Here is a 23,767-nt window from a genome sequence, read left to right as displayed (position 1 = left end):
GGCTGGAGGAAGTAGGTCACTGGGGTGCGTGCCCTCAGGGATTATATCTGGTTCTGGCTCTCTCTCTCTCTCTCTCTCTCTCTCTCTCTCTCTCTCTCTCTCTCTCTCTCCTTCAGGGCTGCCATCAAGCTAAGCAGTTTTCTTCTGTCACACCCTTCTACCATGATGTTCTGCCTCACTTCAGGTCTAGAGCAATGAAGTCAGCTGATTATGGACTGAATCTCTAAAACTGTGAGACCCAAATAAACTTTTTTTCCTCTAAATTGTTCTTGTCAGGTATTTTGATCACAGTGATGAAAAACTGACTAACAAAATCCCCAAGTTGGTGGAGAAATTATTTGTGGGGTGATATAAGGGAAGCTTTTAACTTACCTGATAAAATTTCTTGGTTTTTTTCTAATTAACATATAAATATATTTTCCTTGCAAACATTATAAAATTTATTGGTCAACATAAAGTTCTCTTGGACCACCTCTCAACTGTCCCCTATACAAATTTCAACACCCTTCCCAATTTATCTTCTCTGAAAATTTTTACAAACGCATGTAGCATTTGAGCATGACACAAAAAGAAAAATAAAGTTTGCAAGAACAACACCATTAACTCCCTTTTATTAAGAGGTTGCTATGTTTGACAGTTTCCATATAAGATATTAAATCACTTAACAAATGTGTTGTGAGCGATTCGTATGTGCCTGAGACTGGGAATATAACAGTGCCCTCAAATTCATTACTGCCTCCAAGCTCCACATGTTTTCTGCCATATGCTGATAAGGAATTCAGATTCAGAAAACTTACGCAACTCAGACAAGGTTACTTTGAGTTAAGTGGCAGTGCTGGGACTCTAATCCTGGCCTGTCTGTCTTCAGAGCCTAATGCTTCTTCTGCAACTACACATGGTTTTCAAACCATTTGTTTTATAGGCAGAAGTCTTTAAAAATTTTTAATGCAAATGAATTAAATGATCACATTGTAGCTCAAGGCAGAGAGAAGATAAAAGGAGAGGCATTCTGGTTCCTTAATGGCTATCTGCTAAGATGAATTTGTTTTCAATCAAGAGGACTAGAAGGAAGTATTTATGTGAAAAACCTCAAACATGCAAGTGTCCTATTACTCAACAGCTTTAGGGTCAATAGCCAAACATTAATGCTGGTAAAGATCATTAGGGCACTGGTTTTGGAATCAAGACACCTGGCAATCCACACTAACTCTGCTACTTACTGGTTGAATGACTATGCCTCAGTTTTTCACATCTGTAATATGGGAATAATAGTGGTAACTTACAGTGGTAGGCAGAATTCCCCCTGCTGGTACACATGCTCATATAATTGTCCCACCCCAGCCAAACTTTAGTGCTGGGCAGCACAACTGGGTATGATCACTGTTATGATTAGGTTATTAATCAGTTGAGTTGGAGTTAACCAAAAGATGATCCTGGGTGAGTCCAGCCTAATTGCCTAGGAAAAGGTGAAGCTTTGGAGACGTACCTGCCTGTGCAGAAGAAATCAAACAGCCCTTGAGAGGAGGAGCCACTTGGCATGAAACAGAGGATGACCTCTTGGAACCTAAGCCAGTCCCTGGCTGAAAGTTAGCAAGAAAGTAGGGACCTTGGTCAGTGTCTTAGTCTAGCTGGCTGCTATAACAGAATACCTTAGACTGGGTAACTGAAGAACAACAGAAATTTATTGTTAACAATTCTGGAAAGCTGGAAGTCCAAGATCAAGGAGCCAGGAGAAGCTGGGTGCTGTAGCACAGTCCTGTAATCCCAGCTCTTCAGGAGGTTGAGCCCGGAGGATCACAAGTCTGAAGCCAGCATGGGCAACTCAAAGAGGTCCTGTCTCAAAATAAAAAAATAAAAAAGACTAAGGATGTAGCTCAGTGGCAGAGGGTCCCTAGGATCAAATAAACACTGGCTTCTATATATTTTTCCCCAGTAAGGAAGATGAAACCTTGTTCATAGGTCATTGTATCCACCATTGACCCTGACATGAAGCATTCAGTGAAAAGGGCTCCTGCACAAACTGAGTAATGAGGCAGATTCATCCAAGTGTTGTCCCCTGAGCAATGCTTTCTCCCTGTTCCAACAATAGAAGCCAGACTTGCAACTTGGGAGTGAGCTGTGCCCCTTACATACCTTGACATCTAATTGAAACCCTTATCTGATCCCTGACCATTGTCTTACTAAAGACCTTTTCCTGAAGAATCCCTCCTGTTTTTAGTTAGTTTTGCATCACTGTGACCATAATACCCAACAAAAACAACTTAGAGGAGGAAAGTATATTTGGGGCTCTTGGTTTCAGACATCTCAGTCCATAGATTGTTGACTTCATTTCTCTGGGCCCAAGGTAAGGCAACATATCATGGGAGAAGGGCCCGGCAGAGGAAAGCTAAACCCCTCATAGAAGCAAGGAAGCAGAGAAAGGGGGCAGTGAGAAGCCATGAGTGAGATGTACCCTTTTAGGGCATACCCCTAGTGGCCCACCTTCTCCAGCCACACCCCACCTGCCTATAGTTGCCATGCAGCTAGTCCACTCAAATTAGGATGAACTGGCTAAGTTATAGCTTTCACAATTCAATCATTTTGCTCTGAAGATTTATTTCTGCAGAAATCAGAGTTTTAAGGGGATACCTCACTTTAAATCATAAGCCTTATCAGTTATACTGGTAATCTTAGTTGACCCTAATCTCAAACATTTTCCACCGTCGCCCTAATCTTACCTGATTTGGTTACTATGAACCTTATAGAACAGGTACCTCCCCTTGCCCTCTTCCCCCGCCCCCACCCCCCCCCCCAAAAAAAAAAAATCACATTTCTAAGAATTGACTGAAAAAAATTAACTGGTGGCAAACTTTCAGATGGTTTGAATGTGTAGGAAAGTCTAAATTGGGAGAACATCGACTAAAGTATCAAATTTTATACTGAGAATTTATTGCATATGAAGTGCTGTACCAAATATTATGGAATTTCAGAGAGGAACATGTGGTTCATCTTCAACTTACCTTATTTTGGAGATAAAACAGAATATAGGAAATTAATAACAAATCCTTCATAACAATTTCATACAGCAAAACAACAGATGCTATGACACATTTGGGCACATGGCTTATTAACAAAGAGTGATAAGAATAATAATTTCTGTACAAGTTCTAGAAAGACCAAATCATCATGAGGCTTTTTGAATCAGGAAACTACCTAGGGAAAAAAACAAATAGATATTGAAGTCCTGATGGTGAGGTTCTAGATGTGACTGTATTTAAAGTTAGGATGTCTAAAGAAGTAATAAAGTTAAAATGAAGTCATTAGTGCAGCCCTAATTCAAAATGACTGGTGTCCTCATGAGAAGCACAAAATAGAACACAGAGAGAAGATTATGTGAAGATTTAAGGACAAGATGGTCATATACAAGCTAAAGAAAGGTCTCAGAAAAAAAAAATGACCCTGTTGATACCTTGATCTTGGACTTTTAGCCTCCAGAGTAGTGAGAAAATAAATTTCTGTTGTTTAAGTCTGTCATAGCAGCCTTATCAAACTCATACAGACAGTATCTGGTGATAGTCCCCTTTGAAATACAGGGAAATTAACTAATTCTATGTGAGAAAGAGAAGGATAAAAATAAGGTAACAGAAGAAATCAGAAAAAGACATGAAGATGAATTTTAGGAAATGATGGAGATTAGGCTAAAATGAATAAGAAAAAGGACACTATTGACAAGATGAAATTTTGCTGAGGAAAGAAACACAAGATTACTTACACCAACAGAACTATCCTTGTCCTGAGATTATAGAGTAGAAAACAATGAACTTAGTGACAAAGTGGCAAGAAAGAAATAGGAGTCTAAGGTGCCTAAGCTATTGAAGACAGAAGAAAATGGAAAAGGAAAACAACATGTGTAGGAGACCAACCTTGCACATGACTGAGTCACACTCCTCGGCTGGGTGCTGAGGTGCTCAGTCACAGAAATGCGACAGAGCTTTCCCCACCATTCTTGGGTTCGAGGGTCGGTGTCTTATGCATGGGTGTGTCTTGCTACAGCCCCATGGGTGGAGCTACGCTCACCTGTTCCTTTGTAATATAACCCCTTGCCCTGTTTAGGATAGAATCTTCCATGGAAGTGTCTTGTGTGTGTCCCCTTCTCTTACTGTGCCCTTGGTTGTGGCCTACGCAGATGTTAGTCAACCTGCTGACAGTGGACATCATGAAGATAGACTCAGCCCCCTGAAACCTGACCCCTTGCCTCATTTGAATAGCTTCTCCTCAATAAAAGGGGTCAGTGCTCTCTCTCTCTCTCTCTCTCTCTCTCTCTTCCTGCGGACCCTTAAGGTCAGAGGAGCCGTCACAGTGACCCCAAAGAAAAAGGTATTTGTGTCTCTTGTGTGATTATTTTGTGCAGCCCAGTCAGCCCAGTTTTCCTGGAGTGACCCCTGAGCCTTTTAATCACAAACGGAAACCCAGCAAACATGGATCCTGAGATTAAAGGAAGTAAAACATTAAGAATCTGAGCATTGAGCTACTGATATTACATGTTCTAGCCCATTTCATGTTTCTCAACAATCCTGTGAAGCAGGTTACTATAGTTTAAATCTTTTTTTTTTTTTAGGGACTGGAGAATAAACATTTATTTTATTGATAAACAATATAAGTATTTTAACAGCTCAATTAACAACAATTACATGACAGAGCAATTCAGAAGAATGTGCTATAAATTACACAATTTTATGTCCCTAACAAAATGGCAAAATCTATGAGTCCTGCTAAGTCTTCTTTTCTGTTTCCCAAGATCATAGTGAATGACCAAGGTTCATGTCAATCTGAAGACAATTGATTCTGAGACTACTAGTCCTAAAACTGTATAAGAATTTAACTTCTGAGCCTGTCAAACACAATCCTTGTATGTTTTGCACATTCTTATATACAAATAAGAACTTTGGGGTATGTTAGAACAAAGGGATTACAAATGGAGGAAAACATAATTACTCTAATTAAACAGGGTCAAATATACAAGGAAGCAAGTCACAGAGATTATAAGATTTATAAAGTTATTACAAAACTATGTCATTGAGACCATCTGGATATTCCATTGGGAAGATATAACTGAATATGTTCAGATTTTTTATTTAAATTAAAAACTTTAATTGACATATAAAAATTGAACACATTAACGGAGAACCATGTGGTGTTTACATACACGCATATTGTATAATGTTTAAATCAAGTTAAAAATATCTGTCTTCTCAAACATCTACCATTTGTTCCTGGTGAAACATTCAAAATCCTTTCTTCTAGGTTTTCAAACCTGTAGTTTGAAATCTATAGTTTGTTACCTGTAGTCACTCTACTGTGTAATAGCACTGCAGATCTTTGTACTCCTAATTGTAACTTAGTACCCATCCATCAACTTCTTCCTGTTCCTCTCTCCCTTACTTTTACAATGAACATGAGTGTGAGTTGAAAAGTTAGAAGTTCAAAGTGAAAACTTGCAAGTACTTTTTTGGAATGAATTGCTGTTATTTTACTATTTCCGTATAGTCATCTTTGCTCAGAACTCTTAGAAGATATGGTGACTGTCTATCTCAGTTTCGTTTTGTGTTTCTATTTGAAGAATTTCTTGCTGGGAAAAAAAAAAACACTGAAAACAAATCCATTGTGTTTTTACAGACATCTGACTGAATGCTGCTGCGCTTTATGAGGCTTGCCCACATCCCCTTTAAAACAGGCTTCTTACTCTCCTATTTCTCTAGGAAAACCTTCTGGATTGCACATTACTCTCAGTAGCCTTGACTATCTCAGAAATGTATTGTGCCAACGCTTCAGACAAAAGGAAAAACCAGCAATCCTATCCTGCTTTATTTAAAATTTGGATATTTTCTTCATCATGAATTTTTTGCACAAAATTTTATTTTTAATCCTATTACATCAAAATCAGATATGTCTTGAGTTCTAGGATATTTTTGACATCCTCTCAAATCTGTGCCTGAGGCAAGCGCCTCACTACCCTCACCAACTCCCAAACGACTTTCACGCCATCTGGCTCTCGTTTCTTCCCATGCCTGTCTCCCTTGTTTAGATTGTGAACTTTCTAAAAGCAATAGCCAAAGTTTTATCTTTGAATCACCCATTAAGGAGCTAGCATTTCATAAGTGTATTATTATAAGCACGTAATTGAGTATAGGTACACATGTATGCCTTTAAACCCTTTGAGTAGTTTTAAAAAAATCATTCTTAATCAGTCCACTTGACTTCAACTCGAATTTTTAAAGCCAGGAAACATGGTCATCATATATTCTTGATTTTCAGGGATAGGATTAATTCTAATATTTCTTTATTTAGTTTAATTCACTATGTCATCACAGCCCATCCAAATGAACTTTCCTTGTTAGAGAAAATTGTGAACTCTCTTCGAATTGATTTTTTTATAACAGATATTTTTCCAGTATTTTTTTTTGATTAGCCTTTTTTTTTTAAATTTTTTATTGTTGGCTGTTCAAAACATTACTTAGTTCTTGATATATCATATTTCACAATTTGATTCAAGTGGGTTATGAGCTCCCATTTTTACCCCATATACAGATTGCAGAATCACATCAGTTACACATCCATTGATTTACATATTGCCATACTAGTGTCTGTTGTATTCTGCTGCCTTTCCTATCCTCTACTAACCCCCCTCCCCTCCCCTCCCCTCCCCTCCCCTCTTCTCTCTCTGCTCCCTCTACTGACATTCGTTTGTCCCCCTTATATTATTTTTCCCCTTCCCCTCACTTCCTCTTGTATGTACTTTTGTATAACTCTGAGGGTCTCCTTCCATTTCCATGCATTTTCCCTTCTCTCTCCCTTTCCCTCCCACCTCTCATCCCTGTTTAATGTTAATCTTCTTCTCATGCTCTTCGACCCTACTCTGTTCTTAGTTACTCTCCTTATATCAAAGAAGACATTTGGCATTTGTTTTTTAGGGATTGGCTAGCTTCACTTAGCATAATCTGCTCTAATGCCATCCATTTCCCTGTAAATTCTATGATTTTGTCATTTTTTAATGCAGAGTAATACTCCATTGTGTATAAATGCCACATTTTTTTTATCCATTCATCCATTGAAGGGCATCTAGGTTGGTTCCACAGTCTAGCTATTGTGAATTGTGCTGCTATGAACATCGATGTAGCAGTGTCCCTGTAGCATGCTCTTTTTAGGTCTTTAGGGAATAGACCGAGAAGGGGAATAGCTGGGTCAAATGGTGGCTCCATTCCCAGATTTCCAAGAAATCTCCATACTGCTTTCCAAATTGGCTGCACCAATTTGCAGTCCCACCAGCAATGTACAAGTGTACCCTTTTCCCCACATCCTCGCCAGCACTTGTTGTTGTTTGACTTCATAATGGCTGCCAATCTAACTGGAGTGAGATGGTATCTTAGGGTGGTTTTGATTTGCATTTCTCTGACTGCTAGAGATGGTGAGCATTTTTTCATGTACTTGTTGATTGATTGTATGTCCTCCTCTGAGAAGTGTCTGTTCAGGTCCTTGGCCCATTTGTTGATTGGGTTGTTTGTTCTCTTATTGTCTAATTTTTGTAGTTCTTTGTATACTCTGGATATTAGGGCTCTATCTGAAGTGTGAGGAGTAAAGATTTGTTCCCAGGATGTAGGCTCTCTATTTACCTCTCTTATTGTATCTTTTGCTGAGAAAAAACTTTTTAGTTTGAGTAAGTCCCATTTGTTGATTCTAGTTATTAACTTTTGTGCTATGGGTGTCCTATTGAGGAATTTGGAGCCCGAACCCACAGTATGTAGATCGTAGCCAACTTTTTCTTCTATCAGACGGCGTGTCTCTGATTTGATATCAAGCTCCTTGATCCATTTTGAATTAACTTTTGTGCATGGCGACAGAAAGGGATTCAGTTTCATTTTGTTGCATATGGATTTCCAGTTTTCCCAGCACCATTTGTTGAAGATGCTATCCTTCCTCCATTGCATGCTTTTAGCCCCTTTATCAAATATAAGGTAGTTGTAGTTTTGTGGATTGGTTTCTGTGTCTTCTATTCTGTACCATTGGTCCACCCGCCTGTTTTGGTACCAGTACCATGCTGTTTTTGTTACTATTGCTCTGTAGTATAGTTTGAAGTCTGGTATCGCTATACCGCCTGATTCACACTTCCTGCTTAGCATTGTTTTTGCTATTCTGGGTCTTTTGTTTTTCCATATGAATTTCATGATTGCTTTCTCTATTTCTACAAGAAATGCCGTTGGGATTTTGATTGGCATTGCATTAAACCTATAGAGAACTTTTGGTAATATCGCCATTTTGATGATGTTATTTCTGCCTATCCATGAACAGGGTATATTTTTCCATCTTCTAAGATCTTCTTCTATTTCTCTCTTTAGGGTTCTGTAGTTTTCATTGTATAAGTCTTTCACCTCTTTTGTTAGGTTGATTCCCAAGTATTTTATTTTTTTTGAAGATATTGTGAATGGAGTGATTGTCCTCATTTCCATTTCAGAGGATTTGTCGCTGATATACAGGAATGCCTTTGATTTATGCGTGTTGATTTTATATCCTGCCACTTTGCTGAATTCATTTATTAGCTCTAATAGTTTCTTTGTAGAGCCTTTTGGGTCTGCTAGGTATAGAATCATGTCATCTGCAAATAGTGATAATTTAAGTTCTTCTTTTCCTATTTTGATGCCTTTAATTTCTTTCGTCTGTCTAATTGCTCTGGCCAGTGTTTCGAGAACTATGTTGAACAGAAGTGGTGAGAGAGGGCATCCCTGTCTTGTTCCAGATTTTAGAGGGAATGCCTTCAATTTTTCTCCATTCAGAATGATGTAGCATAGATTGCTTTTACAATATTGAGGTATGTTCCTGTTATCCCTAGTTTTTCTAGAGTTTTGAACATAAAGGGATGCTGTACTTTGTCGAATGCTTTTTCCGCATCTATCGAGATGATCATATGATTCTTATTTTTAAGTCTATTGATGTGGTGAATAACATTTATTGATTTCTGTATATTGAACCAGCCTTGAATCCCAGGGATGAATCCTACTTGATCATGGTGCACAATTTTTTTGATAAGTTTTTGTATCCGAGTGGCCAGAATTTTATTGAGGATTTTTGCATCTAGGTTCATTAGAGATATTGGTCTGTAGTTTTCTTTCTTTGAAGTGTCTTTGTCTGGTTTAGGTATCAGGGTGATGTTGGCCTCGTAGAATGAATTTGGAAGTTCTCCCTCTTTTTCTATTTCCCGAAGTAGCTTGAAAAGTATTGGTATTAGTTCCTCTTTAAAGGTTTTGTAAAACTCTGCTGTATACCCATCCGGTCCTGGGCTTTTCTTAGTTGGTAGTCTTTTGATGGTTTCTTCTATTTCCTCAATTGATATTGGTCTGTTTAGGTTGTCTATATCCTCCTGACTCAATCTGGGCAGATCATATGACTTAAGAAATTTATCTATGCCTTCACTATCTTCTAATTTATTGGAGTACAAGGATTCAAAATAATTTTTGATTATCTTCTGTATTTCTGAAGTGTCTGTTGTGATATTGCCTTTTTCATCCCGTATGTTAGTAATTTGAGTTCTCTCTCTTCTTCTCTTCGCTAGCATGGCTAAGGGTCTGTCGATTTTGTTTATTTTTTCAAAGAACCAACTTTTAGTTTTGTCAATTTTTTCAATTGTTTCTTTTGTTTCAATTTCATTAATTTCAGCTCTGATTTTAATTATTTCTTGCCTTCTACTTCTTTTGCTGTTGTTTTGCTCTTCTTTTTCAAGGATTTTGAGATGAAGTATGAGATCATTTATTTGTTGGTTTTTTCTTTTTTTAAGGAATGAACTCCAAGCAATGAATTTTCCTCTTAGAACTGCTTTCAATGTGTCCCATAGATTCCGATATATTGTGTCTGTGTTTTCATTAATCTCTAAGAATTTTTTAATTTCTTCCTTGATGTCTTCTATAACCCATTGATCATTCAGTAACCTATTGTTCATTCTCCAAGTGATGTATTCTTTTCCCTTCCTTCTTTTATCGTTGATTTTCAGTTCCATTCCATTATGATCAGATAGGATGCATGGTATTATCTCTACTCCTTTATATTGTCTAAGAGTTGCCCTGTGACATAATATATGATCTATTTTAGAGAAGGATCCATGTGCTGCTGAGAAAAAAGTGTAACTGCTTGATGTTGGGTGGTATATTCTATATATGTCAATTAAGTCTAGGTTATTAATTGTGTTATTGAGTTCTATAGTTTCCTTATTCAACTTTTGTTTGGAAGATCTGTCCAGTGGTGATAGAGGTGTGTTGAAGTCTCCCATGATTATTGTATGGTGGTCTATTAGACTCTTGAACTTGAGAAGAGTTTGTTTGATGAACATAGCTGCACCATTGTTTGGGGCATATATATTTATGATTGTTATGTCTTGTTGGTGTATGGTTCCCTTGAGCAGTATGTAGTGTCCCTCTTTATCCCTTTTGATTAACTTTGGCTTGAAATCTATTTTATTTGATATGAGTATGGATACTCCTGCTTGTTTCCGAAGTCCATATGAGTGATATGATTTTTCCCAACTTTTCACCTTCAGCCTATGTATGTCTTTTCCTATCAAATGCGTCTCCTGTAGGCAGCATATTGTTGGGTCTTGTTTTGTGATCCATTCTACTAGCCTGTGTCTCTTGATTGGTGAGTTTAAGCCATTAACATTTAGGGTTATTATTGAGATATGGGTTGTTCTTCCAGCCATATTTGTTTATTTATGTTACTAAGCATGGTTTGTTTTCCTCTTTGATTATTTTCCCCCCTTTAGTGTCCTACCTCCCACTGTTGGTTTTCATTGTTATTTTCCATTTCCTCTTCCTGTAATGTTTTGCCAAGGATGTTTTGAAGAGATGGTTTTCTAGCTGCAAATTCTTTTAACTTTTGTTTATCGTGGAAGGTTTTAATTTCATCTTCCATCCTGAAGCTTAATTTCGCTGGAAACACAATTCTTGGTTGGAACCCATTTTCTTTCAGTGTTTGAAATATGTTATTCCAGGATCTTCTAGCTTTCAGAGTCTGTTGAAAGATCAGGTGTTATCCTGACTGGCTTACCCCTAAATGTGATCTGCTTCCTTTCTCTTGTAGCTTTTAAAATTCTCTCCTTATTCTGTATGTTGGGCATCTTCATTATAATGTGTCTAGGTGTGGGTCTCTTATGATTTTGCACATTCGGCGTCCTGTAGGCTTCTAGGATTTGGGGTTCTGTCTCATTCTTCAAGTCTGGGAAGTTTTCTCGTATTATTTCATTGAATAGATTGCTCATTCCTTTGGTTTGAAACTCTGTCCCTTCCTGTATCCCAATGACTCTTAAATTTGGTCTCTTGATGTTATCCCATATTTCTTGGATGTTCTGCTCATGGTTTCTTAACAGTCTTGCTGAGCTGTCTATGTTCTTTTCAAGTTGAAATACTTTATCTTCATTGTCTGATGTTCTGTCTTCTAAGTGTTCTACTCTGCTGGTAGTATTCTCAATTGAGTTTTTAAGTTGGCTTATTGCTTCCTGCATTTCTAGGATTTCTGTTTGTTTTTTATAACCTCTCTTTCCCTGTATAGTTGATCTTTTGCTTCTTGGATTTGTTTATGTAATTCATTGTTGAAGTGATCTTTCATTGTCTGATTTTGCTGTCTGATGTCTTCCTTGAGACTCCAGATCATCTGAAGCATGTATATCCTGAATTCTTTATCTGACATTCCATCTGCTGCAGCTATTACCTCTTCTAACGTTGAGTTGACCTGCAATGCTTGTGGTCCTTTCTTTCCTTGTCTCTTCATACTGTTCGCGTTCCTTTCTACTTGGTGAAACTGTTGTGCTATTAAATTTTCCCCCTATAAATTTATATTGGTCTTGTATAGTTGCAAAGTCTCCCTTGCAGGCGCGGGCGGCGGCTCTGTCCCTCTGCGGGCCGCTAGGCTTGTTCTGTCGGTGGTCACAGTTCTGTCTACTTTGCAGGCGCAGGCAGCGGCACTGCCCCTCTGCAGGCCTCTGGGGCTGTACTGCCAGTGGGTCGCAGGTCCGCCTACCTTGCAGGCGCGGGGGGGGGGGCGGCTCTACCCTTCCTCAGGCCACTGGGCCTGTTCTGTCTCTCGGTTGCAGGTCTGGCCTGTTCTGATGGTGGTCACAGTTCCGTCTACCTTGCAGGCGCAGGGGGGAGGGGGCGGCTCTGCCTCTCAGCAGGCCGCTGCTCCTCTTCTGCCAGTGGGTCGCAGGCCCGCCTACCTTGCAGGAGTGATTGGAAGCTCTGTCCTGCCGTGGGCCACTGGGCCTTTTCTGTCGGTGGTCACCTGGCAGGCGCGGGGGGTGGGGGGTGGCTCTGCCCCTCAGCAGGCCGCTGGGCCTGCTCTGTGTGTGGTCACAGTTCCCTCTACCTTGCCGGTGCAGGGGGAGGGGGCGGCTCTGCCTCTCAGCAGGTCGCTGCTCCTCTTCTGCCGGTGGGTCGCAGGCCCGCCTACCTTGCAGAAGTGATTGGAAGCTCTGTCCCGCCGCGGGCCACTGGGCCTTTTCTGTCCGTGGTCACAGTTCCCCTACCTGGCAGGCGCGGGGGGGTGGGGGGCGGCTCTGCCCCTCAGCAGGCTGCTGGGCCTGCTCTCTAGTTTAAATCTTTAAGAAATTCAAAGAAAGACTTGAGGAGTAAAAACAAGCCATACACATATGAACCAAGTGTTATATGAGTCAGAAACAGATTAGATCATTCATTAGCTGGCATTTTGTTATTCAAATTTAGAGTCACAGTTTATGGAAATCAGAAAGAAAAGAAATGAGGTATAATTCGAAAAAACAATTATGTGAAAAGAAAGATTGGATTTGGGCATTTAATCCTTTTCTGGATATTTTGGGCCACTAAAGTTGCCGTTTTTGCATAAATTAGATCAAGTTAGATTACTTCTCTTTAAAACCAACCAAACTAATCAAACAACTCTTATGAATAGAGGGGGAAAGAGTGAGACAGTCCTTGGCAGCTTTGTTGAGTAGATTTGATATAGTTTGCCCAAGGTGTAGCTTATAGACAATCCAATCACCAAATAGCTCCTTATAGGGGAAAATATGAAGCTACCTTATCTGAGAAGGCAGTCACGTTTTATACGACATGTTTTACATGACTTTGCCTACCCTTCCCTAACCTCTAGTTCTCCTACCTTGGCTGACTAGAACCAGGAGCATACACATGATCTAACAGTGACCAGTATTTAGATGGGCTTTTGGCCTCTGAGGTGGTTTATCAAGTAGGAATACTACAAAGACAAGACACTATCTCTTAGAAATTTGAGTAGAACTGACAAAATAATTTGAAGTTTCAAGTTATCAGAAAGAAGAATAATCAATCATGAACAAACAGAAGTCATAGGTAAGTAGAAATGAAAGGATTTCCTCAGAAAGTCAAGAAGTTAATTAGCACAATAGGAATGCTGTGGCACAGACGGAGGCGTGCTGAATCACCTCACTCATGGAATTCTTGACCTGGCCAAGGAAGCAAGAATGACTCACATTAGTGACTGTTTTCTGGATGTTTCTAGTTCCTAAGTGATTTTCAGTGCCCAAGAACCTGATTCAATAGATTCTCCTCATGTCTCCCTAAGTTCCTAAAGTCCTTATTTTCGTGAGTATCCTCACAACACCCCTACTCCAATCACACAAATAAAGCCTTTTTCTTTGTAGTGAAATTGAAATGATATTAATAAACATCTCATTAATAAATATTGATGAACATTTAACATGAATTATCACCAAGCATTGGGCTACGGATATTACATGTTCTAGCTCATTTCATGCTTTTCAATAATCCTGTGAAGCAGGTTACTATAGTTTGAATCATTTGATTCCCTCCAATTTCATGTGTTTGAAACTTAATGCCCAGTGCAACAGCTTTGGAAAGGAAGGGTCTAATGGGAGGATCACAAATGGATCAATATTGTTATAAAAGGGCCTGTGGAAGTGGGTTCTCTTTGTTCTCCAGACACAAACCTGCTTGCACCTTGATCTTGGACTTCCTACCTATTGAACTGTGAGAAATAAATTTTACCCCTTATAAAGTACCTATAGTGTTCTGTTATAGCAATGCAAAGTGAACTGATACACAGCTACTATCATTCTCATTAGTTTGTAGATGGAGAAACCTAACTTATAAAAGTCACCTTTCTTGCCCAAGGTCACACATTCTATGGCCAAACCAGATCTGAAGTAGATCTGTACAGCTTCAGACATCAAACATGTATTTCCATTTAACTCCCATCTTTTCTTTGGGATCATTTTGAGAGAAAATAGTAGAAGACAACTACGTCAAGTCAAAAAATCAGTAATGTAGTGATCACAATGAACAGAAAAAAAGATTCATCATGAACACTATGTTCTATAAAATGAAATCATCATGCTTCTTGCTGAAACTCCATAAAAGAGAACTTCTAGAAAGTTCCCCTAAAGAAAGAGTAAATGAACATTAATTACTAATTTTAGAAGCAGACTGTGTGCCAAATGTATGTTTTCTTTAAATAAATGTCTAAGGAAAAAAATATATATTTTTTTCCTTTGTTTAATGATGATTGCTTTCCTTAAACTAGTTTTTCTCATAAAGGCCTAAGTTCTGTAACAATGAATTCTCCTACAGTGGGGTTTTCTGAAACCAAACTTGGATATAGGAGAGAGACTAATTTGCATTTAAAAAAGAGAAATGAAACTGTAGAAATTAAAAAAATATATGTACAATATTTAGAGGATATTATGTAGGCATGCATGTGTATTCACAAAGGTAGCATACTAAATTAGTGTTTAAAATAATTAGTTTGACAACTAATTTATTAGAAAAGTAACATTAATTCTCTCTAATACCATATAATAAGCTACATTCCAGAAAGATCAAGGACTCAAACATTTTTTAATAAAAAAGCAAATTGTGGGTGTGGCTTAGGGGTAATGCAAGTATTTAGTATGTGTGAGACCCTCAGTTAAACACACACACACACACACACACACACATACCCAAATTGTAAAATTACGAGGAATGAAATTCACAGAAATGATTTTATAATACCCACAGAGTGAAACCCTTTCTCAGAGTAACACAAAAACCCAAATTATAAAGAAAACAGATTAAAATGTGAACAATTATTCATCCTAACATGTATGAGAAAATAAAAAGTATCATGGAACTAGGAGGAAAAATGAGATGTTTGAAGATGATACTGCATACTAATGCTAATAATGCTAATTTTATGATATTACTTGAATTATGAAATTATCACATTACCAAAATTTAGGAAAACAGAAGATAGAAAAAATACTCACATGCTGGGCATGGTGGCATGCATCTGTAATCACAGCAGCTTGGGAGGCTGAGTCAGGAGGATCGAGAGTTCAAAGCCAACCTCAGCAAAAGCGAGGTGCTAAGCAACTCAGTGAGACCCTGTCTCTAAATAAAATATAAAATAGGGCTGAGGATGTGGCTCAGTGGTCCAGTGCCCCTGAGTTCAATCCCAGATACTTCCCCACAAAAAAGAAAAAATACCCACATCTTTTAATACAATAATAATAATTATTATTATTTAAAATTTTTTTAGTTGTTGATAGACCTTTATTTTATTTATTTATATGTGGTGTTGAGAATCGAACTCCATGCCTCACCCATGCTAGGCTAGCGCTCTACCACTGAGCTACAACCCCAGCCCCGACAATAATTATTATTTTACTTTATTTCCTTACAATATTTTTAAAGGTATTTTTATGATAGGATATTTCACATAAGAAAATTAATTGCTTTAAAGTATAAAATTCAGTGGATTTTAATACATTCACAAGACATGTAACCATCACCACTCTTAAATTCAGAAACATTTTCATCACCCCTCCCTAAAAGACAATGACAACCCATTAGTTACTCTCCATTTCTCCTCCCTTGGCTCCAGACTCTAATTTCTGTCTGTATGCATTTGTCATAGGCACTTTAAACCCTGTCGATTGTAGGAGCCTTACTTACTTCACCCAACAGTCCATCAGAAACAAGCTTCCCATAAAAGAAAAAAATCATCTTCAAATTTAAGTATAGAGAAATCATTTCTAAAATGTTTGCAAATAGCAAAAAATAAGAGGAAGAAAAAAAACAGGAAAGCAATTAAAGGGTAATTTCAGAATACCAATTAAAAGATGAAGAGGTATATAACTTATCATAGTGCATGCAAAATAGCTCAAGAAGTGAAAAATAATTAGGCTGGAGTATTAAAGAGAGGAGTATTTTATTTCTTGGGTTTAACAGCCTTACTATTGCATTATTGATATATATCTATTTCCTCCCCCCTCCACTGCTGGGGATTGAACCCATAGCCTCATAAATGGTAAGCAATCACTCTACAACTGAGCTACACACTCCCCTTTAAATATATATATATATATTTTTTTGTAATCAAATGTAGTTCAGGTCACACGTGGTGGCACACACTTGTAATCCCAGTGGCTCAGGAGGTTGAGGCAGGATCGAGAGTTCACAGTCAGCCTCAGCAACTTAGTGAGGCCCTGTCTCTAAATAAAATATAAAAAAGGGTTGGGGATGTGGCTCAGTGGTTAAGCCCCTCTGGACTCAATACCTGGTACCAAAAAACAAAAAACAAAACAAAACAAAAAAACCAACAACAAAAATGTAGTTCAGGTTGAAGAGTTTATTGTGGAATGTAAGGATGCTTTGCTGCTATGTCTTGTTTCTACAACATCATTTTGCCTTCCACTAAAACTCTAGAGAAAGTCTAACTTTTTAACAGTTACATTTTAAAAAATTCTTCTGGGTGGTTACTTCCCTATCTCTAAATAATACAGTCATATTGCCACTTCTTTATTTATCAGACTTTATCTGATCTGTGGACTTCCTTCCTATTCTGTTAGATGAGAGCTTAGTTCACTTACACCCTCCTCCCTCCCAGGATGGGTGTCTCACTTTTAGTTCCTCTATTGTTTAGGTAACTCACTTTAGTTCTTCTTTGTAACTTCTGTAATTTATCTACCTTTGTTTAGTTTAACTGTTCTGTTAACTGCAACTTGTCTCCCACAACTCCCCACTTTGTAAAGATTCTCTCTCCTTTCACCTTCAAACTTATCTCATTGCTATTTTTCTGCAAGATTTCAATAGTATATGTAAAATAGTTCAAATGGTCAGCAAAACGCAATAGGAAATTTTAACAATGAAATCTTTTAAAAATTGTGAAAAAACACAGGCATACAAACAGTAGAAATTGACAAAGGAACACATATCCACAGATCACTCAACTTTTTAAATTCTTCTTATTATAACATATTTGCTCCTCTTAAATATTTTTAATCCATTAACACCTAGTATATTACAGACTTTCTTTTATTGCAATGTTTATCATTATATTATAGCCTCCCTTGTTAACTCAGTAGTTATCGTTCTATCACAAGATTTTATATTTTGGCATACTTTTGCCTACATAAACATGATATATTAACAATGGCATTTTCAAAACTAAAATGGAAGCCATTGGGAATTGAGAAGCACTAATATTTTTAAATTCTTGGGTTTTTTAAGCTTACTGCAAAGCAAGCAAAAAAAATTTCCTGAAGCATGACTCACAAGGCACAAAGTATACTGTAAAGGGGCAAAGAGAATAATTTTGTGGTTAAAGGGGAATTAGGGGACACACCAAAGAAAGGGATTAGGAAAACTGTTTTTAATTCTGCCCCAGGACGGATTTCAGATTGGGCCATCTGTGCAAATAAGTGAAAGGCTGAAGGTGAGAAGGATATTGTCTTTCAGTTTCCTTGTCACACTGATGAGGGAGCTTGAAGGAGACAATCAGGGAATGTGACTCAAGGCTCATCTACAGTGCTTAACTGTGCAGATCACACTTCAGAGAAGAAACACACAGGAAGAAGCAACCAGGATTTGGATACTGACCCCACTTGTCGCTTATGCAGAATGTGTGGTCAGGATAAATAACAGAAGCAGATGGCTTCTTACATTCAAACACTTGGTGAGGGGAGGGGCAAGAATCACAAAAGAAAGTGCAAAGGTAGAAGATGGGAGGCAGAGGGAAGGAAGCTCAGTGGCATAAACATATAAACCCAAAGGCATCCATTTTCTTTCTTATTAAATAGACTTTATTTTTGAGGTGGGGGCTGTACTGGGGATGGAACCCAAGGCCTCACTTGTGCTAGGCAAGTGCTTTATATTGAGCTACATTCCCAGCCAGACTTAAATTTTTTACAAGGGATTTTTTTTAAGTCACTGATAATTCCTATATTGCTGTATAATAATTCTTTTGTTTCTGTATATTCCTTCTCAATTGTATCTGCCCCCCAACTCCACACACACACACACACACACACACACACACACACACGGTGTGGGGGGGCGCTGGGGAGTACATATACGATGTTTACTTTGTTTTAATCATAGTGTAATATACAATTTGGTATGCCACACTTAAAATTCAACAGTTTCATTGATATAATTCCATTAATTAGTGAATATTACCATTTGATATTGTGTCATATGCCTTATACTGCCATAAGAATAACAAGTATTTTCAGCCTAAATGGGAAGGAGATGACAAGGAAAAATTAGAATATGAAAATTTAAAGGAGAAAAGGTAAACATGGAGGATTTGGAAATTACCTTTAGGAGCCAGTTGATTTGACAGAATTAGTTCTTATTTCTTGTAAATTACTAGTGTATGTTTTAGCTCTACAGAGGTAGGTAGGCAAATCTGTTCACGGGATTTTTTTTCCCCTTTAAATCTGAAGATATTTATAAATGATATAAATGCTAGATGATAATCAAAACACATATGTACCTAGAATAAATTAGGCCCAGAGTCATTCATATATATGGTGCTAAAGGAAAAAGGGATGGATGTGACCTGTGCACAAAGACTTATTCTTCAATTTTTTTTTTTTTTTTTAAGATGGGGGTCTTACCATGTTTCCCAGGCTTGTCTTGAAATCATGCACTCAAACCATTCTCCTACCTTAGCCTCCTCAGTAGCTGGAACTGCAGGCATGCACCACCACACCCTGGGAAGACTTGCTTATTAATGGGTTGCAGTTTCTATTATAATTGCAATAATATCCTGTACTTGTATGATGCATTACAGTTTGAAAAGTGCTTTTGTGGCCTATATAATAGAAGGGACTTGAGGCAAGCTTCCAACAGGGCTGCTCCACTACTCAAGAGTGGGCTTGTAATGATGAATAAGTAAATTTCTGTGACTTAATCTCAGTAGCTGGGAAGGGTGCTTCCTGGAATAGTGCAGAAAATAGTCTTTGTCCTAATCAGGGAACCTTTTCAGGTGACATTACTTGGAACTTTCTTCCTGGTAAAGTAAAGGGAACAGGATAAATCCTTTCTTTTTGGATCATCTTGACCCAGAGACAGTTGAAGAAGGGACAACATTAGAAAGGTTGAAGCAGAGAGCTCCAGCAAATATATTATTAAACAAAAATGCTCCTAAGGGCTAACAAGAGAGCAGTGCTACACATAAACCACCTCTGTTCAGTAAAGACAGAAGCACTTTTCAAAGTGCAAACCTATTTGCAAGTTGCTGAACTGCATGAAGACTTAAAAGTAGGAGCAGGGTTATATGAAAGATTACAACTCTGGGCCTCTCCAGTGCTCTCTTTTCCAGGGATCCTGGTGCACGTTGCCAAGTCTCAAAATGGTTGATGCAGGCAAACTATAAGACAAGCATGATAAAGAAAATACAGAGTGGAAAATGAAGATGGAAGTCTTGCAAAAGAAGAAAGGAAGGTAGTATTAGAATTCATGTAAAAGGAAGTATACATGCATATACAAATATATGTAGTCACTTAAAAATAGGAATATGTTTGTCAGCAGGTAATTTTGTCATTGTGCAAACATCGTAGAATATACTTACACAAACTTAGCTGGTGTATCCTATACACAGATAGGCTATGGAATAGCCACCATCATATACAGCCTATTGTTGACCAAAATGACATTATACAGTTCATGAGTGTATAATGGAGAGTGATCCAAGTTTTAGTTTATGCAAAAGAAATCACCATGCGTATCTACAATACATAGCAGAAAAAACAGCTTCAAGCATTTAAGCACTTGAACCTATACCAGAGAAGCAGAAACAAGTTACAAAAGCATAGTATTTCATATACATATATGAATACATAAATTTATTTTATATATACATAAATTCACACACATCCATAAACCTGGGTATAGATAACATATATAAATACATATTTGTGAAATAAATATTTATGTACAAATTTAAAAGATTAATAAAAATAGAAGAATTAGGATAAATTTGAATTGTCAGTAAACTCCATAATTTGTTTCATTTTCACATAATAACTACTTGCTAGAACCAACATGAAGGTCCTAATTAACATCAGTATTTCCCCTGTGTGAAGTCTTCTCTTTTATTCCACAGTTAGAATTGACCACTCACCAGAGTACTCCTCCGGAGTACTTTTCATTTTGGGTCTTTTTCAGTATCAACCAATATCATGATGTGTTACATTATGTGTTTATCTTTTCCCTTTAGGCATTTTTGTTGTTGTTGTTGTTTATTCTGACAGTACTGGAGATTGAACCCAAGGGCACCCTACCCACTGAGCTATTCCTTCAGCCCTTTTTATATTTTATTTTGAGACAAGTTCTCACAAAGTCACCAAATTGGCCTCGAACTTGCAATCCTCCTGCCTCAACCTCTAGGATCACTGGGATTCTAGAGGTGTGCACCACCATGCCCAGCTCCCATGAGGTGTTGAAGCCCTTAGGATATGGACCATGTTTTACTCATTTTCATTTTTTTGGCTTCTAATGCAGTTTTGGCCAATGTAAATACTCAGTATAGCTTCTCTGACACTGAATCAGGCTAGTCAGAGAGATTGATTGTCCTGTTGAAGCAACTTATTCCAACCTTGTGACTGTTCTTATAGTTTTGTTCTCTTTTATGCAAAGCATCAATAGCTATCATGGCAAGTTCACTGGGGCTTTCTTTTATTTTCTCCCATAGGGGAATAATTGCCATGTCTTCTGCCAAGACTAAGAAATGACTTCTTTCTGTTTGCTGTTAAAGAAAAATAATGAGTATTAGAGACCTAAGATTGAGACTGAGTGGAAAAGCTTTATTGCCAAGTGGAGAACCTAGCTCAGAAATAGGTAAAGGTCTAGAAAACACTCTCCAGTGAGGTTTACAGAAAAGGGGTATGGTTTTTGTTTTTGTTTTCTATAAGCCAAAGCACTCAAAACTCTCTATCCCATATTTTAGGAAAGTAAAATGCCTGAGTGATGTTAATTGGCTAGCAATGTTTGGGTTTGCTGTTGCATAATTCTGGGGCTAATTGGGGCCATCTGCTGTGCACAGCTGAGGATAACTTGGGATTTTTGGTGTGCAGGTGCCTTATGACTAGCCCAAGTGTGTTGTCTATTTTATTTTCAGAAGGTTGTCTGGTTTTGGCAGGTGTGGTGGCTGGTCAGAGTTTAGCAGGGCATACAAGGGCCCCAGAGTTTAAGAAGTTCCCATTTCTACTTCCATCAAGAAGATATAGTCCAGTCCTTATCTCCTAAACTGTGGGTGACTCTTCTCTTCAACAGTCTTCCTTCTGTGAGACATAAAACTCATTCAATGCCCACTGTAAGACAGGAACTCTCCTGCACCTAGAAACTTTACAAGTGAGGACAAGTGGATGTCATCATTTACAGAGGACACCACATAGCTATTAAATGATAAATCCAGGGGCTGGGGATGTGGCTCAAGCGGTAGCATGCTCGCCTGGCATGCGTGCGGCCCGGGTTCGATTCTCAGCACCACATACAAACAAAGATGTTGTGTCCGCTGAAAACTAAAAAAAAAAAAGTAAATATTAAAAAATAATAATAATAATTAAAAAAAAATGATAAATCCAGGGTTTGAATCCAAGCCTTAGTCTGGCTTTTAAAGTGGTTGATAGCCCCTAATGGCCTTCCACAGCTTCAGCCCACAGTTAATCTCCAACTACCAGTGAATGACCAGGACAGCTTTAACATAGAAGGCCAGATATTTATCACCACGGAAACTTTTTCTAGGTCTTGGGATGTTACTCAGCTGAGTAATTTTGGCAGAATCAAGAAAACTGAGCAATAGCATAAAATGCTCTCTAGTTATAAATAGAGAAAGGGGAAAACTAAAGAGAAAACAGTGAAAGGTTGAGAGTATTGAGGTTTTAAGAAACCAATTATCCATGTCAAACATTTTATTGGTTTTGATAGCAGAAAAAGCAGTACATAAAAACCCATAATATAGAAAATTCCTTTTATGGCTAGAATTCACTGAAATTCAAATAAGGTAATGCATCTGAAAGTATTTTTAAAAGTATAAAGTGCTATACAACTGGGAAGGATTATTTGTATAAGAAGAAAGCTTTTACCAGAAAAACTTCAAACATTGCTATTTTTGCCTCTTTGTTAAGAACTAGAGTGGTTTTGAGAGTTATTCCGTATGGAAGAAACAACTCATGTTTATTTTCTCAGTTTGGCAGGATCAGGTAAAGAGCAAAATTAGACTCCAGAAGAGGAAATTCTCTGAGACTATATGAGGCTCCATAATCCTTCAAGGAACTGTGTCCAGGAAAGGGCTGGATAGGTAGCCCTTTTAAGTTTTTTTTTTTTTTTTTTTTTTTTTTAAGAAAGATATATGGCAAACGTAAAAGCTGTATAATCTAAATCAAACATTAATAGCATGCCTAGAGATTTTATACTTGTGAAATATTTTTTACCCCCCCCAAAAAAAAAAACAAAACAATTTTTATTTCATCTCCTACAGGTATTCAATCTATTTCCATCTTAGTTCTGTCTGCCCTGGCAAACCCTTCTCCACATTCTCTCATTTTTTTTTTCTCTTACATCATATTTCTCCTTGTACTACTTAGGAGAGATGTTTTACTATTCTTTTGTCTAGAACAGTTTCTTTGATTGGTTAAGCTATCTGATCAAATTCCTCCCCTTGGATGTCTGAGCCTTCTTTTATTCTTCCCTTCTCTTTGTTCCCTTACCCCTACTACCACCTTAGAACTTCAAGTTGCCAGGACATTCCAAATATAGAATATTTTGCTGTTCCTCCCACTAGAGAGCTTAAAATGATTCTAATTATACTGTTTCCCCAGTTCCTTCCTCTCCTTTGCAATCTGCATGTAGCATGGCACTACAGTTTGCTTGACTCTCCTTTGATCTGCCAGGCCATTTTTGTTTTGTTTTTCTCCCTATGTTGTTTAGGCTAGCCTTGAACTCTTAGGCTCAAGCAATCTTGCTACCTCAGCCTCCTGAGTAGCTAGGACTGCAGACATGCATCATAACACTCAGCTGTCAGGCCATTTTGACGGAACTCTGACTCACAAGAGTCTGGTTACAAATGGCCTAGCACCACATCTGAATCTGCTACTACAGGCCAAGCAAACTGGACACAGAACTATAGTTCCAATGGGCTTTGCTATTTCAACAGGGCTAGATTGTTAATTCAATTCTTGGTGGAAAAATAAATTTCAGTTTCATATATGAAAAAAGAAATATTAGAAATTAGTAGCAATTAGGGAAATGCTACACTGAGATTTCATTTCATTCTAGTCAGAATGGCAGTCATCAAGAATATAAACAAGGGGCTGGAGATGTGGCTCAAGTGGTAGCATGCTGGCCTGGCACTGGGTTCGATCCTCAGCACCACATAAAAATAAATAAATAAAAATATTGTGTCCACCTAAAACAAAAAAAATATTTAAAAAAAGAATATAAACAATAATAAC

At 37.9% G+C, this 23,767-nt stretch overlaps 1 long non-coding RNA gene across 1 annotated transcript in view; it reads right to left on the bottom strand.

Annotated features, from left to right (window-relative positions):
• Positions 1–16,641: 16,641 nt before the first annotated feature.
• The window catches only part of LOC131424147 (uncharacterized), a 28,994-nt gene continuing 21,868 nt past the window's right edge, over positions 16,642–23,767 (bottom strand). Inside the window, exon 3 of the long non-coding RNA XR_009226722.1 lies at positions 16,642–21,835. This is a non-coding gene — a long non-coding RNA (uncharacterized LOC131424147). The remainder of the gene's footprint in view (positions 21,836–23,767) is intronic.

This window comes from Marmota monax, unplaced genomic scaffold (assembly GCF_021218885.2).
Source record: "Marmota monax isolate L192 unplaced genomic scaffold, Marmota_monax_Labrador192_F-V1.1 WCK01_AAM20220418_F8-fsc00154, whole genome shotgun sequence".
Classification (NCBI taxonomy): Eukaryota; Metazoa; Chordata; class Mammalia; order Rodentia; family Sciuridae; genus Marmota; species Marmota monax.
The sequence above is the reverse complement of the archived record's forward strand: the minus strand, read 5'-3'. Positions and strand labels throughout refer to the sequence as shown.